The 4,771-nt window shown below is 40.2% G+C and overlaps 1 pseudogene; it reads right to left on the bottom strand.

Annotated features, from left to right (window-relative positions):
* Positions 1 to 938: 938 nt before the first annotated feature.
* On the bottom strand, positions 939 to 3,019 carry LOC117025603 (splicing factor 3A subunit 3-like; annotated as a pseudogene).
* Positions 3,020 to 4,771: the final 1,752 nt, after the last annotated feature.

Here is a 4,771-nt window from a genome sequence, read left to right as displayed (position 1 = left end):
AATTGATTAAATCAACTGGTTACTTTGGGTCTAGAGTGAAATGTTGCATGTTCACCTAGAATAAAATGTGGGGGGAAATTATTATATTCAAATAATTGATGAAAAACTTTTTAAAAAATATTTTTATTAAAAATATAGCTAACATATAATATTATATGACTTTCAGATGTACAACCTAGTTGTTTAACAATTATAGACCCAAAGAAGTGATCATCATGATAAGTCCAACAACCATCTGACACCATACTATGCGATCACAATGTTATTGACTGTATTCCTCATGGTGTACGTTACATCCCTGTGACTTATCTGTTTGAAACTTGGAAATTTGTACTACTTATTGCCCTTCACCTCTCCCCTTACTTTTTAATTTTTGAGTAAAAATTAACATTAAATATTGTATTTATTTCAGCTGTACAGCATAGTGGTAAGACATTTACATAATTTAAGAAGTGATCCCCCTGACTAGTCTAGTACCCACCTGGCAATATACAGAGCTTTTGCCATAGTATTGACTATATTCCCTATGCTTTACATTACATCCCCATGACTATTTTGTAACAACCAATGTGTACTTCTTATTCCCTTCACCTTTTTCACCCTGCCCCCAACCCCCTCCCATCTATCACCCCAAAAAATATAATATGCATCTGACACCATACATAGTTATTACAACATTATTGACTATATTCTTTATGCTATACCCTACATCCCCATGACTACTGTATAACAACCAATTTGTACTTCTTGATCCCTTCCCCTTTTTTCACTCACACCCCCAACTCCCCTCCCATTTGGCAACTGTCAAAGTGTTCTCTGTATCTATGAGTGTGTTTTTGATTTCTTTGTTTATTTTGTTCTTTAGATTCTACATATAAGCAAAATCACATTGCATCTGTCTTACTCTGTTGGACATACTCCACTTAGCAAAATACACCCTGACAGAATCATTTTTAATATAAAACAAAGATAAAACACACCTCAACCCTGCAATCTGCCAGCATATCTTGTCTCTACAAGATGCATGCTAGACCATAAGACTAAGTAGCAAAGAGTCTTTAGGAGCATTTGGTTGGGAGAAATAGAAAAAGCAGATCTTAGGGAAGCCTAGGCAAGCCCAAAGCTGAAATACATTCCTGCACACTAGAGCAGGCCTTGTCTTTTCATATCCTCGTATGTCTTCTTATTCACAACATTCCCACTGGAGTCTCCATATTCTTCCTCAGTGTCAGGCTGCCATCGTTCTGATGCCTTCTGCAGTTTCAGCTTGGCCCACAAGGAGACAACATCTTCAATCTGAGTCATATTAGCAAAGTGGGCAGTGTTTGGGATGCCCAAACATCTCATGCCATGAGCATGACGCTATTCAGCAAAGTGCCGCTGGAAGGCCTTGGGACCTCGGTAGGTGTAGTTTCCACAAATCTCACAGTTGTAGTTGATATTTAGGCCATAAAGCTTATATAACCAGTAGGGAATGGGTTTGCCATCCCAGCCAAGCGGCAGGTTTTTGGGGTTGTAAATGATCTCATTCTCTTTATCTTCACTTTCACTCTCACTGATCTGCTCTTCCTCCTCCTCCTCTCGCTCTTCTCCTGTCCTTGCCTGTTTGCGTTGTACATTTTCATGAGTGAGATGTCGCTGTTTCCCAAGAATCTCTACATATTCGTAGATCTGGGCTTCTAGGAAAGCAATGTCTTTGTTCCTCTCAGTGGCTCACTTGGTGCCCTTTGACTTGGGATTTTTGGCAAACAAGGAGGTGTCAAGTGATTCCAAGGACTTTCCTTTAGTGCTGAATAGCCTCTGGGCTCGCTCTTCCAGGGTCCCACTACACTTCAGGCCTAAAGCTAAGAGTGCAGATTTTAATCTGTCCAGACACAGGGAGGCCAACTCCTCCCAGGAGGAGAAAGCAGAGAGGTCAAGGTGGGCTCCAGCATGGGTGAGGGCACTGCTTGTCTCTTTCGGCCATCCAGGAAAGGTACCATTCTCCCATTTCTTCTCAAACTCATTTTGAATCTTCCCAAAAAGTTCATTCTGATCTTGGAAGGTGTCATGCAGGGCGACCTGTGGGGTCTCTGCTCCCGTTCCCCACATAAGAATGCAGGATGTGGTTAGGCCAAAAAGGAATACCCCCGGAGCCATAGGTAGGGAAGTCATACCACTATAGTCTAAGTGGAGGCTGGAGTCACACGACGTGCGACCTGCTGTCCGCTTTTCTGCCAACCGACTGACTCTCCTCAACTCCACTTGACTCTCCTCCCGACTCCACTCCCCAATGCAGATGCGGCAGTTATATTAGTGGCCAATGGCTAACTGGCTACAACTGACGGCCAACTAACCGCAACCAATGGCCATCTACTACCCGAGTCAGCACCCCCCCACGTGAGGCTGAGAGCCTGGAAACTGCTCTCTGGGGCTCTGTCCCCACAGAAGGGCTTCACTCTATCTGTGTAATCCTGAAGGCACTCAAGCAGCATCTCCAGGTATCTCTTGTACTCTGCATTCTTCCTTTCTTTTGGAATGTCAAATAACTGGTCAAAGATGGACAGGTATGTGATATAATCCAGCTTCTCAGAGGCCTTCAGGTTAATGTATTTGAGGTAACAGTCATGGAGATCGAGGTAAGGACCATATCCCTCTTCATCTGTGAACTCCACCAAATTTTGTGCCTCTTCACTTGGATTCTCTCGAGCCTTCAGGAGTTCCTCAAATTCCACTGACATTGGCACATAGATCTCATTTGGGTGCTTCCGGTGGAATTCCTTTATTTGCTTGAGTCTATTATAGAATTCAGCAAACTCATTGGGTCCTGAAATGGCATTGAGCAGTCCTTATCGTCATATAAATCCCTCAGGTTCCCACTGATTTCCATATTCCTATCTTGCATGGCCCGTGTGCGGTGGTCAGAATTGATCTGGTACCGGAGCTTGGACTTCTTAGTGAGCATGTTTTTGGCCATGACGTCCATGAGCTGTTTCTTCTCCTCGTGATATCGCCGCTGCTGCTCCAGAATTGTCTCCATCTTCCTGATGCCACCACAACTCAATTCAGACCATCGACAATGGCGGAAGCGACTCCTTGACCATATGTTTTTTATTTTTCATTTTGTTTATGTGATGTATCATGTTAATTGACTTGTAAATATTGAACCAACTTTGCATACCATGAATGAATCCTACTTGATTGTGTCGTATGATCTTTTTAATGTATTGCTGAATTTGGTTTGCTAGTATATTGTTGAGGATTTTAGCATCTATATTCATTAGGGCTATCGACCTATAGTTGTCTTTTCTTGCAATGTCTTTATCTGGTTTTGGAATCAGGATAATGGTGGCCTCATATAATGTGTTTGGGAGACTTCTCTCCTCGATTTTTGGAATACTTTGAGGAGAATAGGTGTTAATTCTTTTTTGAATGTTTGGTAAAATTCACCTGTGAAGCCATCTGGTCCAGGACTTTTGTTTTTTGGGAACTTGTTGATTACTGATTCAATTTCATTGGTAGTAATCCGTTTGTTCAGATTTTCTGTTTCTTCTTGGCTCAGCCTTGGAAGATTGTATGCTTCTAGGGATTTATCCATGTCGTCTAGATTGTCTAATGTGTTGGCATATAGTTGCTCATAGTATTTTCTTAAATTTTTTTTGTATTTCTGTGGTGTGTGTTGTCACTTCTCCTCTTTCATTTCTGATTTTATTAATTTGGGTTTTCTCTCTCTTTTCCTTGATGAGTCTACCTAAAGGTTTATCAATTTTGTTTACTTTCAAATAACCATCTCTTGGTTATATTGATCTTTTTTATTGTTCTTTTAGTCTCTATTTCATTTATTTCTGCTCTGATCTTTATTATTTCCTTCCTTCTACTCACTTTGGGCTTTGTTTACTGTTCTTTGTTCAGTTCCCTTAGGTGTAAAGATCAACTGTTGATTTGAGATATTTCTTGTTTCTTTAGGTAGGCCTACAGTGCTATGAATTTCCCTCTTAGGACGGCTTTTGCTGTGTCCCATAGATTTAGGGTCATTGTGTGTTCATTTTCATTTGTCTTAAGATATCATTCGATATTTTCTTTGACCCCATTTTTGACCTATTCATTATTTAGTAGAATGTCATTTAGTCTCCATATGTTTCTGTGTTTTTCAGTTTTTTTCTTGTAATTGATTTCTAGTTTCATACCAATGTGGTCAGAGATGATGCTTCATATGATTTCATATTTCTTAAATTTATTAAGACTTGTTTTGTGGCCTAACATGTGGTCTATCTTGGAAAATGCTCCATGTGCACTTGAAAAAAACGTGTATTTTGCTGCTTTGGGGTGTAATACTCTAAACATATCAATTAAATTCATCTGATCTAGTGTGTCATTTAAGGCTACTGTTTCCATGTTGATTTTCTGTCTGAAAGATCTTCCTATTGGTGTCAAGGGGTGTTCAAGTTCCCTATTATGATTGTGTTACTGCTGATCTCTGCCTTTATTTCAGTCAATATTTGTTTTATATATTTAGGTGCTCCCAAATTGGGTGCACAGATATTTACTAGGGTTATGCACTCTTGTTGGATTGACCCCTTTATTATCATGTAATGTCTTTCTTTGTCATTTGTTACACTCTTCTTTTGAAAGTCTATTTTCTCTGATATAAGTATCACTACCCAAGGAGATTACATCATCAAAATGGCGACGTGAGGTGAGCCTCTGTAAAGCTCCCCTGGAATTTACAACTAATCAAACAACAATAACTCCACAAAGGACTCCCTGCACAGCAGACAGGCAAGACGAAGAG

Source organism: Rhinolophus ferrumequinum, chromosome X (genome assembly GCF_004115265.2).
Source record: "Rhinolophus ferrumequinum isolate MPI-CBG mRhiFer1 chromosome X, mRhiFer1_v1.p, whole genome shotgun sequence".
Classification (NCBI taxonomy): Eukaryota; Metazoa; Chordata; class Mammalia; order Chiroptera; family Rhinolophidae; genus Rhinolophus; species Rhinolophus ferrumequinum.
The sequence above is the reverse complement of the archived record's forward strand: the minus strand, read 5'-3'. Positions and strand labels throughout refer to the sequence as shown.